At 39.2% G+C, this 13,886-nt stretch overlaps 1 pseudogene; it reads left to right on the plus strand.

Moving 5' to 3' along the window:
• The first annotated feature begins 355 nt into the window (after window positions 1-355).
• Window positions 356-10,269, plus strand: LOC111617123 (annotated as a pseudogene).
• Window positions 10,270-13,886: the final 3,617 nt, after the last annotated feature.

The raw sequence follows: 13,886 nt of genomic DNA on the forward strand, positions 1-13,886 counted from the left end.
ATCGAAATTTCTTACGTAAACGTTTTTGAAGATGACTTGAATTTTATTTTTTACAGTATTTTTAAAAACGGTTAATGTTACCCTAGGTATCGAACATGGCGTCGGTCGCCAACTCGGTCTGCGCTTCCGGTCGAAATCTTGTTTGCGAACTCGGCGGCTCCGCCGCCGCCCGCCCCCCAAAAGTGAAACAAATCGAATTACGAAATAATAATAATATTATTTCGTAATTCTTTCTTATTACTAAAACATTATATGGTTAAATTCCAGATACGTATACCGTCATGGCGGCACTTCCTGTTTTGCTCCTAGCCTCGCTCCCGACGCCGTGGCTGTTTGGTGACGAGTGATGTCACGTGACGGTGCGCGCGATTTGAAATCGACGAGTTGGTTTGCGTGTTGCGTAGTTCGAATTTCGCAAAAATGGATTTAGTTCGTAAAATAAGTTACAGAAATGACACTAGTTCGGTTTATTTCCGATGTCACAAGTGCAACGTTAATAATACTTCGGCGTTCGAAGGTACTTTCGAGGGAAAATTTGGCAAGATGTCGTGGGAAGGATATTCTCTTTCGTCTGGCACCTCATTTGCATAGACGGTTCGTCGAAGTCTTCGTGTTTGTCCGTTGCGGTAAGTCACGCTACCGGGTACCGGTGTCGACTGGGCTAGTTTCGTTCGGCACGCGATGATGGTCTCTCTGTTTAATTTGACGAGTTTGAAAGTTGGAGGCCCCGGAAAGACCGTAGAAATAGATGAGACGGTCGTAAGCAAGCGTGGTAAATACGAAAGAGGGAGGACGCTGAAAGGGACTACTAAGTGGGTAGTCGGCGGAATCTGTAGAGAAGACTAGAACTGTTTCTTGTGTTTTGTAAACGATCGCTCCAAAGCCAGTCTAAATTGGGTCGTTAGCGAGTTCGTCCGGTCCGGATCTACAATTTATACCGACCAATGGAAGAGAGATAACCATATCGGCGAATTAGAAGGAATGGAGGTAAAACGCGACCTTAAATCATTCCAAACATTTTGTGAACCCGCTGGACGGTGTACATACGCAGAGCATCGAAAGGTTGTAGGGTATTCTCAAGAACAGGAAAAATCTGCCCATTCACTACACGGAGGAACTTCGCGATTCCTATCTATACGCCTTTGTGTATAGAAAGCATCCGAAATGAGAAAGTCTGAAGCCGGGCGAACGTTTCGGAACTTTTTGCGAACATTTACGAAAAATTTATCCGGGAGCGGGCCGCGCGCCCGAATGGAAGGAGCCAGAAACCGTTCCTGCAGCCCCGGAAATGATACCGAAGAAGCGAGCAAGAAAAAAAAAAAAAGGAGAGGAATACCGTCGCGACGGCGGAAAGAAGCGTACTAGAGTAGCCGAATGACCGACGACGACGGTGAGTAAAAATTAGTGTTGCAACGAATAGTATATTCGGCCAAACTATTCGGCTTGATTAACGCACGTACGAAAATTGAGCGCAAACCGCATTATGGCAAGGACCTGCTCTCCATTAGCCCGCTGTCACTACGCTTCGCCAATCGCGTTAATTCTTGACAGTTGTAGTGGACAGACGCGAGCGTCATGGCATTGTGATAAATGATGATATCAAATGTGAGTAACAATGAAATGACCTACACGTGTAAATAACGGAAAAAGAACAGAGAAAGACCGCAATGTGAAAATAAATATCACATTGAGTTGATAGCATAATCAAACAAGTCGAAGCAGATTATTGGCGCGAAATTTGCGGCCGTCAATGCCAAACAAGTGTTGTCATAGACTTCGGAAAGCTAAATGCTTGTAATGAAAGTCATTTAGCGTGCACGGGCGAAAGCCTGGAACCGTTCGGGCTACCAAGGTGTCTCGAATTTGTGAAATCATAACTGTGACTTTATTCCGATGTCTTATATGTCTCTTTTCTCCGTTATCACCAGGCTATGAGTCACGTAATTATAAAATGGAAAAACTACGACGGAAAACTGACGAATCGAAAGTATCGTGAGCGCGTGTTATGATGTATGCGTTGGCATAAGTGGACTAGAGAGATAGAGGAAAGAGCAAAGACGAACGCTTAAAAAGAAAGATAGGCAGGGTCGGACCCTCGGATGTGCGACGATTCTCGAACGAATAGGTGTGTACGTGTACTGATCTTTGTAATTATAAATTGTAAATACATGTGACTAATATTATTTTTTTTTATTTTGTGTACAGTCGACCCCCCTATAAGATAGAGATACGTTCCATTCTTTAGGAATCCGATTTCTTACGAATCCTTCCAATCACAACCCGACACGTATCAAGTTTACGGACTACGGCTGTTTGAAAGATTTTCTTCCATAAAATTAATCGATTCTAGACTAATCCGACTCAACATTTCCAAAATACGTATANTCTAATTTATTATTATTATTTTAAATTTATAATAAATTTAAACTAAAAATTGAAAGTTTTTAAGGTTAATGTTACCCTAGGTATCGAGATGGCGCCGTTTCCGGTAATCTCGTATCGGGGTACCGAGTGACGCTTGCGATAGAGGGCGCTGAATTTTAACGCGGCGAGATATGCAAATTAATTCCGCTAAACGGACGAGGGGCGTGTGCGCGTGCGAAAGTTTGATTTGCGTGACGACGACGAATACGAAGGTGGTGGTCGGTTTGTTACGAAAATTTGGTGTTATTTCGTTTAAATCGAAGGCGTTTTTTTGTTATTTTTCCACTCGTTAATTTTCTTCCGAATGAGTGATTTGGACGTTACCTCAGGAGATAGTTTTGGCAGGGACGTACTACCTCCCAGGACTTTTTCCGTCTTCTCGAAAGTAACTATTCCGAATTGGGTCTTGATCCCGGAATCGACGAAGGGTTCGAAAATTTGCGGTGAAACTAGGATTACGGCACGTTGCCGACAAGTGTGCTCGAAATGTTCGAAACCTTGCACAAAGTCGTTTATCGCGACGATAGGAAATCCTGTGCAACGAGATGTCAAAAATGCCGTTTTGATGGACGAATGGAAGGGGTACAACCACAGACGACCTGGAAGGCATAGAAATCGCCCGCAAGACGGATAATCATTCGGAGAGTTTTGTGAATCCGAAAACAGGGGTTCACACCCAAAACATAGAGAGATTCTGGGGATACTTGAAAAACGAGAAAAACGTACCGAAACATTACACGGAAGACTTATCGGATTCGTACATGTACAGTTTCATGTATAAAAAATACCACGATTGGCCCTCAAAAAAACCAGGTGAACGTTTCTGCATTTTTGAACAACATTTAAGAGTAACATATATCCCGGATCCGGAAGATTACCATTATGGGAAGAGCCCGAGACCGTGCCCGCCGCTCCCGTTAATAAAAGTAAGAAAGAGAAAACGCGGCGGAACAAAAAAGGAAAAACGAGACATCACGCAAAAAGTAGAAAAAAAAAGAGAGAGAAGCATGCCAACGCAAGTAAAAAAAAAAGAAAAAATATTACGCATTATTTTTACTTATATAAGTAAAAATAATGCGTAATATTTTTTCTTTTTTTTTTACTTGCGTTGGCATGCTTCTCTCTCTTTTTTTTTCTACTTTTTGCGTGATGTCTCGTTTTTCCTTTTTTGTTCCGCCGCGTTTTCTCTTTCTTACTTTTATTAACGGGAGCGGCGGGCACGGTCTCGGGCTCTTCCCATAATGGTAATCTTCCGGATCCGGGATATATGTTACTCTTAAATGTTGTTCAAAAATGCAGAAACGTTCACCTGGTTTTTTTGAGGGCCAATCGTGGTATTTTTTATACATGAAACTGTACATGTACGAATCCGATAAGTCTTCCGTGTAATGTTTCGGTACGTTTTTCTCGTTTTTCAAGTATCCCCAGAATCTCTCTATGTTTTGGGTGTGAACCCCTGTTTTCGGATTCACAAAACTCTCCGAATGATTATCCGTCTTGCGGGCGATTTCTATGCCTTCCAGGTCGTCTGTGGTTGTACCCCTTCCATTCGTCCATCAAAACGGCATTTTTGACATCTCGTTGCACAGGATTTCCTATCGTCGCGATAAACGACTTTGTGCAAGGTTTCGAACATTTCGAGCACACTTGTCGGCAACGTGCCGTAATCCTAGTTTCACCGCAAATTTTCGAACCCTTCGTCGATTCCGGGATCAAGACCCAATTCGGAATAGTCACTTTCGAGAAGACGGAAAAAGTCCTGGGAGGTAGTACGTCCCTGCCAAAACTATCTCCTGAGGTAACGTCCAAATCACTCATTCGGAAGAAAATTAACGAGTGGAAAAATAACAAAAAAACGCCTTCGATTTAAACGAAATAACACCAAATTTTCGTAACAAACCGACCACCACCTTCGTATTCGTCGTCGTCACGCAAATCAAACTTTCGCACGCGCACACGCCCCTCGTCCGTTTAGCGGAATTAATTTGCATATCTCGCCGCGTTAAAATTCAGCGCCCTCTATCGCAAGCGTCACTCGGTACCCCGATACGAGATTACCGGAAACGGCGCCATCTCGATACCTAGGGTAACATTAACCTTAAAAACTTTCAATTTTTAGTTTAAATTTATTATAAATTTAAAATAATAATAATAAATTAGATTTATAATAAACAGTTCTTATAAAAATGTAATTGTCAATGCTGCCAACTCCAAAACTGTAAAAACTTATGACGTTAAGGGACCTCTATGCGTGTGATTTTTTTATTTTAATACAGTTTTAAATTTTTTGCGAAATTTTCGGAATTCCAAATATATTATAAGTTTAAACATGTCTTATAATTTTCTAATATATGTTTTTCTTCGTACTACACCCGACACATTAGTTCGGATATGTCGGGCCCCGTCCCTCACCACCTGGTCGCCCCATTGTGGGCTTGGCCGGGTGGTAGTGTTGCCATTTTTTCAAAATCGCTGATCTAGACGGCAGGTGAGGTTTGTTCGAACAGAAGTTCCTGACGCATGCGTAATGTCATTTTGCAATGCGAAGAATAACGTGCAGTACATGCCGGTTCTAAATCAGTTACAGTTAGGGACCTTTTTTTAACTCCACTCTGTGGGCACTAAGAGGGCCTCCTTTTGCAAGCCCATTATGGGTTCGGCCAGGCCCACAATGAGGCTGCCGGATAATGAGGGACGGGGCCCGACATATCCGAACGGACCATCCCCCGAAAAATTCCTGGGGATTTTTCGACTCGTTCGGATTCAAACCTGGGTCCCTCGGAGTGGTAGGCTGCCACCTTGACCGCTCGGCCGTCCGGTCGCGGTGGGAATACATTATAAAGCCTATACTTTCGTCAGGGGCAACGGAAAAGTGTTCAAATTAGAGGGATGTCCAACTTTTGAGATGTATTACTGCAATTATTTGTGTATTGCTTTACGCGGAAAATTTTTTACGGACGCTCATGATCTTAACAAACCCGATCGAACCCCCTATGAAAAAAGCTAGTTTTAGTTCCCATAGAGCAGAAAGATTACAAGAAACTCATACAACAAAATCATGATTTCTGAATGGGGATACAGTAGAGCATCGTTTATCCGAATCAATTGGAAACGGTTTGTTCGGATAACCGATTATGTACGAAAAAATATAACCTATCCCGTGTTGAAATTTTTCTCCGTTGCGTGTCGCTTTGCGTTGAATTTTCGTCGATGTTAAACATAACGTAAACTTTTTAAAATAATAATCGTGGCTATTGTATCGTGGCTTTGTTTTACAAACGAAATAAATACATTGAAAAATATAAAAACAAATAAAAATTATACTTTAGGCCGACTGGAATTCTTTCGGATAAACGACGCTCCACTGTATCGAATCGTAATTAAGAGCATGTTGCAAAAATAAAATAACAATGAGCAGTTTACAATTGGTGCCACTATCATCAGGATGTTATCCTATACAGTCTTTTCGCTTATAAGCGGAGTGAATACTACACGATTTTTCTGCCCAATGTGGTCTGTTCAGCAATTTTGACATCATAAAAGTGTTCGAAGTTGGCCAAAATCGGCTTACCGAAAGTTTGGAAAACACAACACTGGTTGCCACTAACAACCAATCAGTGAACGACGTAGATAATACTAGCGCTAATGTATGATTAGAAGATAGCGATGTCCATCCTCACGATCAAGATGGCGAAAAGACAAGAAAGCATGTGGAACAAATAGCGTTACCATCCGTCCGGTTTTCACCCGGACAGTCCAGGAATTGACTTATTTTCTGGGTGAACTATTAATTTTCTCCGGGAATTTCGTAGAAATTGTGAAATTACGATGAAACAAAGTTCTTGCAAATATTTTTACAAATTTACACTATTTTAACAGCGAAAGAACTCACACTCACTGAAACTCATCTGTAATTCTGCCCTGTTAGTCTGTTTACGCCGACATGTGGCGCGTAACCTGTCGAACTTTTTATTTATTGCATGTACAGTACAGTACTGTACAATCGTACACGTCTCCAATATCCAATAGAGCTAAGTCATCTGTAGTTGTTCTTTCTTAATTTAGGTTACTTACGTTACTCCTATGCAAGTCCCTAGTCCCTAACTGTAACCGATTTACAACCGGCGTGCACGTTATTCTTTGCACTGTAAAATGACATTGCGCATGCGTCAGAAACTTCTGTTCGAACAAACCTGACCTGCCGTCCAGGTCAGCGATTTTGAAAAGGTGGCAACAATAGGGGGGAATAATTCCGAAATAAGTGTGATCGAGCTTTATCGAGGTAAAAATAGGTAAATAAGTAGTAGTATGATTAAGGTTGCTTAGTTGTAGTGTGTGAGGATGGAACTAACATAAAATTGTTGGGACTATATCTACATGATCAGTTTTATTGTAAACTTTTTAATTTTTTTTTGTTTTACTTTGTACAAACATTAAAAAGAATAAGTAGCAAAATTTTTACATATGAAGCTTGTAGTTATTAGTTTAAGATATTATTTTATTATATATAACCGGAAGTTTCATGTGATCTGTGGTAATTCTTTGCTTTGAGATGTTCTGTAAGTGCTGTTTGTGATTCGTAGAGTTTGAGGTATGTAGCTTGAGGTATCAAACTGTAAAAAATAAATTACAAATTTATTCATACTTAAATGAAAATTTATAATTTGATGCTGGAATAGTTTTATTTTTATCTCTTTCCGCTCAGTTAGCACTAAGAGGGTCTCTTATAGCAAGATCCTTTTATGGGTTTCTCCAGGCCCACAATGACGAGGCCTGGTGGTAAAGAATGGGACAGATATCCAGACTTACTACTCCGAAAAATTCTGTTTTTTTTACGTTACGACCGGATTCAATTCCAAATTCCCCCCAGCTGTGGGCTGACATCTTAATCGCTCGACTATCCAGTCGTCAGACCAAGTATATTGCGGCCGGATGGCCGAGCGGTCAAGGTGGCAGCCTACCGCTCTGGGGACCCGGGCTCGAATCCGAACGGGTCGAAAAATCCCCAGGAATTTTTCGGGGGATGATCCGTTCGGATATGTCGGGCCCCGTCCCTCACCACCCGGCAGCCCCATTGTGGGCCTGGCCGAACCCATAATGGGCTTGCAAAAAGAGGCCCTCTTAGTGCCCACAGGGCGGAAAGAGTTAAAAAAAAGACCAAGTATATTTTAAATATTAAATTATACAGTATGCTATTTTACAAATAGTCATTCTGTAATTTACAATAATGTGGCAGCACGTCTCTTGATGAGACAGCCATGTTTGTTTGAAAATGCTGTATCACACCATCAGCTTTTTTACGCATTTCGTCCTCTGGGCACTAATAGGGTTTTTCTGTGCCGTAATGGGTTAGGCCAAGCTCACAAGTAAAACTTCACAATGAAGAACAGGGCTTGACATCCAGGATAGACAACTAAACATCCTGTGCCCAAGTGGATAAAATCATCAAACACTAGTAGTTGGTCGCTTGGTTTTATCCGGGTCACGTTAGTAACATCCAAATAGGAACCAGTTTTCTATAAAATACCTCCCAAGAGGCATTCCCCTCTTGGCGGATCGCCCATGTGTCGCGTTGTCGTATACAAATAAGTCAAACCAAACCACTAGATTCAATCCCGAGTCTCCCAGAACGAAAGGCTGAGTCTTAACTGCTTGGCCTTCTGGCTTTTCGCATTGTCGGGTAACAAATACCACCACCAATCACAGTTGGACAACAAAATCGGGTAGTGTTCGTCCCATTTAAATGTTTGCCATCATCCACTGTCGTAGTCAGAACCGGCGCTACTAATAGCGGTTCTAATGCAAATTTCCAAATAACGCTCTAAAGTTCAATTAATGAATAATTATAAAACAGTCAAGCCAGTGACGGGGATATGGGCATTGTTGGCGTTTTAATGTTATACGATATACGTCTTTATTTTAAAATTTGTAAATATTGTAAAAAAGAACCAGAAGTACCATATGAGTGTGACAAATAAGCTGGAGAAAAATTTGTGAAGATCTTTATGCACTGAGGAGGGGCTTAAGAATTAAATAAGCCCGAAATTCATATGAAAAAACAATGAAAGAGTTTCTTAACCTAAATAGCTGTGGGATAGTCTACCGAAGTAATTCTTTTCGGATTAAAGAGAGAATTATTTACAAAAGTAAATGTAATATTTTGACTATGCACGGATAATCCGCTCACGAACAATCGGGAGTTTGTTGTATTGTAGAAATAATAAAACAGTAGACTATTTGAAGATCTCTTGAAAAATGTTTTTTGTTACGTTTATAATCGTATTTTTGTGATTTTTTTTTCTTACATCTTTAATTTTTAAGTCGTCGGCCGAAAGGCCAGGGCGATTAACAATTAAAATACGAATTTTTGGGTGTGGTCTGTTCCGAATTCATCGGGCTTGTCCTTCATCAGCCTGCCTCCGCTCCATTGTGAATCTAATCGAACCGATAATGGACACGAAAAGATTCTTTCATAGTGCCCATAGGCGGAACGGTTGGTTTGATTGGTCGATGCAACGCAGCACGAAGGCGGATCGCCAAGAAAGGGTTCCGCTTTGGAGGCCTTATACTTCAATAATAGAACCAAATCCTTATGAATTTATATACAAGGGTCGTTCAAGGTTAAACGAGACTTTTATTTCTACAGACCAAACGGAATGTCCAAAACATGTATAAATATGTCAATTTTTCGAAATACTCTCCATCTGTATGTATACACTGTTCCCAATGGTGGGGTAGGTCCCTGCTACCTTTCTCATTGAAAGAAGTGGGCTGACGTCATAGCCAGCACAGGACAATTTGCTGCAGTTCATCATCTGTCTGGAATTTCGTTCCTCCCAAGTGCTCTTTAAGGGGCCCAAACAAATGATAATCGCTGGGAGCTAATCACTTTCGATAAGAAGTGATTAGCTCCCAGCGATTATCATTTCGTTTCAGATTATCATAACCGATTCAGAAGCTGCTCACATGTCTTCTTGCGTACCCATTTCTGATCACATGTCAGCTATCGGGAAACCCATCTGGCACACATCATGAGGAACAGTAAGTGCTCATGGATAATTTTCTCAATACTATTGACACTGATGGACACTTTGTTTGCAATGTGTCTCACGGTTACTCGTCGGTTCTCTAGGATAACTTGCGATATTGACTGACGTTACTGCAGTTGGACGAACGTGTTCATGTGCTTCATTTGTCACCAGCTATCATCCTTTGCCAAATTGTTGACACCATTTGTGCACTCTTGCCCGCGGTAGCGTTTGTTCCCTATTCTGTGCACTTAATCTTCTCAAAATTTCAACAGGTTTAACCTTTTCCTTCACGAGAAATTTGATTACGCACCACTGTTCCATCATTGTGGACACATTACCTTCCGCCATGATCGATAAAACTGCTACGCATGCGCAAAATACGTCATGCTTGCTACCGAAATCTTGGGATAGATAATACTGTTCCCTCTTTGGGTTTTATCGTGCGACAGTTACTTTTCGAAATTATAGGCCCAAAAGTCTCGTTTAACCTTGAACGACCCTTGTAAGTTTATAAATTTACTAATTCATAATATACAGGGTTTATATGAAGTTTCGATCTGTTTTCATGAAACCGTAAATTTATTTACGGTTTCATGTAAATAAATAAATGTATGTCATGGTAAATAAATAAATTTACCATGAAAATGGTAAATTTATTTATTTTTTGTTGTTGCAGGTACTGAAAATATTAACTTTACTAGAAAGAATAGCCGTGGTTAGTGATCGAAGTAATTGGTTAGTGATATGGCGGCGTCCACAATTTTTGGAGTCTCAATTAATGGATGATGGAATTTTGGGCACTGTTGAGTTTTAGCAGACTGGGTCGGTTCTCCATTTTACAAACATTGTTTCTGATTGCCTAAACCAAGTCTTTCTATTCAGATGGACAGGTCATCACCAAGTTCTCACAGGCACCGAGTTGATATATGAGGACTTCGTCCAAATACTTTCTGGACGTTTTGCAGAATGTCTAGAGATATACATGGCTCGCCCGAACGTTCTTCGTCATAACATTTTCAATGTGTTGAAATTTGTTGACAAGAAGTCGAATATTCGTTCTTTTGGGATCAATTTTTGGAAATTTTTGCATAAACTCTTCACTGTGTTGTTCGTTTCTTTAACTTCTTAATCGAGCATTAACCATGACTGTTCTTTATTGCAAAGTTATATTTTACACCTGCAACAAAAAATGGAGATTTGAAGATAATCGGTCGAGACTTTATGGGACCTCTGTTTAGTTATATCAACAATAGGCTGACTACACGTACCATTTTGACGGGACACTACTGTGGAAGAAATGGCATGGAATATAGTTTAAAGAATACTTTCAACAAATTTAGCCCTTTATTTATCGGGAACTAAACTAATATAAAGAGAATATTTTCATTCCTGAATTCCCTGTGGTCAAAAGAGAAGTCGAAATTAAATATTGAAGCCATGAAAAGCAATGCTAATTATAAAGCAAAATTGGGACATAATTGAGAGTTTAATAATAGAGGAGAAGGTGGTATTATGGAACCCCAATTACATTTTAGTGAATTGTAAACAAGGTATCGTAACTACACCCACATTTTTTGTGCGAAAAGTACTAGTAACTAGTAAACTAAATGTTCCTAATTGGATTTTTCGCTAGTGTAATTATAAGTATGGTTTTTGAAGGCTTTTGTACAAAAAGTCCGAAAGTAGGCTTAGAGAAAATCGGGTGGTAATATGGAACCTTACTGTATATTTTCAAAAAAGTGCTTTAATGTAACCAAAAAAAAAAAAAAATAGGAAAGGACAAAAAATGTTAAATAATTACAAAATTATTTACTCCAATGTATTTTATCGCAAAAATGCTTTTATAATAGAAAAATATGACCTCCATCAACAATATATATTCCAGCAGCTCTTTTTCGATATTCTCAGGAAGAATTGGCTTTCTACCTAGTGTCTTTTTCACAAATTGCTATGGAGGAATGTCTGCTTGCAAATAGAAAGTTCGGAAGAGTTGAGTTCCATATTACTGTAAAAGCACCAATGGGGTCCATATTTCACGCATCGCCATCTCGAATTAACTTATGTCTGTCAAGACCAAATTTTAAAAAACGTGAACATCACACAGATTAATATGTACGCCTAAGTCAAAAAAACAAATTTGCTGATTAAATGCGGACAACCATTTAACCGAAGTAAAACGGGTTTTTCCCCTGCTATGGATGTCTGCCTAGTTCAGTTCAGCCACATTCCGCTACAGTTCGCCTTTATTATCAGTTCGAAATGGGGTGGTTCCATAATACCCGCAGTGTTCCATAATACCCGCAGTGTTCCATAATACCACCTTCTCCTCTAAAATTGAGAGGAACCAGAACTTAATATAAGTCTATCTGAAAAATATGTTTCATTTGAGTGAAAAAGTTTGATACCTATTTTAATAAAAAATCACCAATTTCGTTGTTAGATTTTTCAAAAATAAATCTTTTAGAGAAATTTACCTATTTTTTATGCCACCAAATCAATATCAATAATAATGGTTTACTTAAAATGTGTTAAATGTGTTAAAATGGTTTACTTAATGTTCGCTGCAGGGCCGTACCGAACAGTTTTTGGCACCCAGGGCAAACCTTATACCTGATTCAACGTTAATTCAAGAAATTCTACAGGGTTTTAAATCTACGGATTCATTCTGGACTCTCTGGTCCTAGTAGATGCTGACCACCTCTGATATAAACTCTAATACATATTCACATATAATTACTGTACTGTATTAACTTTCCAGATTGGTTGAAAATATCTCAGAAAGAAAATCTGTTAGAAATGATCCCACAAAATAATCAAATATTCGTTTTGAAATGCATGAGATTCGTCAAAGCAAGGTAACAGTACAAGGTGTGACAATTTAATTTCTGATATGTCCGCATAGTGTCGCTCGTCACATAATTTCGACGAACACAACGAAATGACATGCGCATTCGTGTTCGAACACTCATGTATGAACTAATACGTGTGTAGAACTAGTTGTTATTTAGCTATTGGGAAAGTAATAGTTATTTATGCCAAAGAGTACACGTGTACTCTTTGGCATAAAAATGGGTATCCGAAATTTAGAGTAACGTATTAATATTAAATTTTGTGTGAAAATTGTTATTGAATGCTCTATTGAAACGTTACAGTACTATACAGAAACAAAACATCAGAGCATGCCCCAAATTCACCGCGCCCTAAAAAGGCATGCATGTCGTGCTCACAGTTTAAGACCATGGTAGTGTGTTTCCTCGATCACAAGAGAATAGTCCACCAAAGAATTTATCGAATAGGGACACATAGTCAAGTAGTGCAGAAGTACTGCAGAGATTACGAAATTCTGTTGGAAGAAAAAGACCCGAACATTGTCAGGATGAATGATCCACTTGCTTTGACAAGTGGATCATTCATCCTGACAATGCGCCAAGTCACAGTGCACTCACTGTGAGATTTTCTGGCCAAAAAAGCGACTACCCAATTAGACCCGACTTAGCTCCTTGTGTTTGCTGTCTATTTCCAAAATCTGCGCTGAAAGGACGAAGACTTTCTAATATAACTGATATCCAACAGAATGTAAGACAGCTGCTCAACAAGCCTGCTTCCAAAAATGGGAACGCCGTTTAAGTCAGTGTGTAGATAGATGCACAAAGAGAGTACTTTGAAGGTGACAGTAACCACTAGTGTACAGTTCCGCATGTATATTTTTTAAAGGTGCATTCCGGGAATTAAATTGTCACATCATGTGCATTTGTTTTAGAACTTTTCCACCCTGTAGGCACTAAGAAGGCCCCTTTTTAGCAAGTGTATTATGGGTTCAATCAGGCCCTAAATGGGGCAGTCCGTTGGCGAGGACAGGTGTCGACATATCATGAAAAATTCTTGGGAAAAACCCCAAGAATTTTTCATGGGCGATTTCCACAGCGATAGGCTATTGTAAAAATAGACATATTTTTTTTTATCAATTAATGCTTACTAGTTAATTGTTCGTATGTTGCAATTCGATCCTTCCAAATCTTCTTTTAATTCTTTTAATAAAACTAAAACTATCCTTAAGAACAAATGAGAAATATCATAAATATGTTTTATAATTGTTGAGGGACATTTTTCCTTTACTTATTTTTTCTGTGAGATAAAAAAATGGGTATAAAAACACAATGATTCTTTTCTTGGAAGACAGATATCAGATTTCCTTTCATATTAGTTCAGCCATGCGAATACTTTCTCTTCTTACAATTTCTAAGTTTGTATTCATTCCGTTTCACGCTGTTTGTTAACACGGACAGAACCTATGAAAACAATAATGCTTTACAAAATGAAACTTATTTAGAAGTTAATTTTAATTAGTAATTAAAAAATATTTTAGATAAAAATATATTTAAGGAATTTATATTTTTGAAATTAAAATTAAATAAAATTTATTATAAAATA

Source organism: Centruroides sculpturatus, unplaced genomic scaffold, assembly GCF_000671375.1.
Source record: "Centruroides sculpturatus isolate CEXI.00-Female unplaced genomic scaffold, Cexi_2.0 scaffold2287, whole genome shotgun sequence".
Classification (NCBI taxonomy): domain Eukaryota; kingdom Metazoa; phylum Arthropoda; class Arachnida; order Scorpiones; family Buthidae; genus Centruroides; species Centruroides sculpturatus.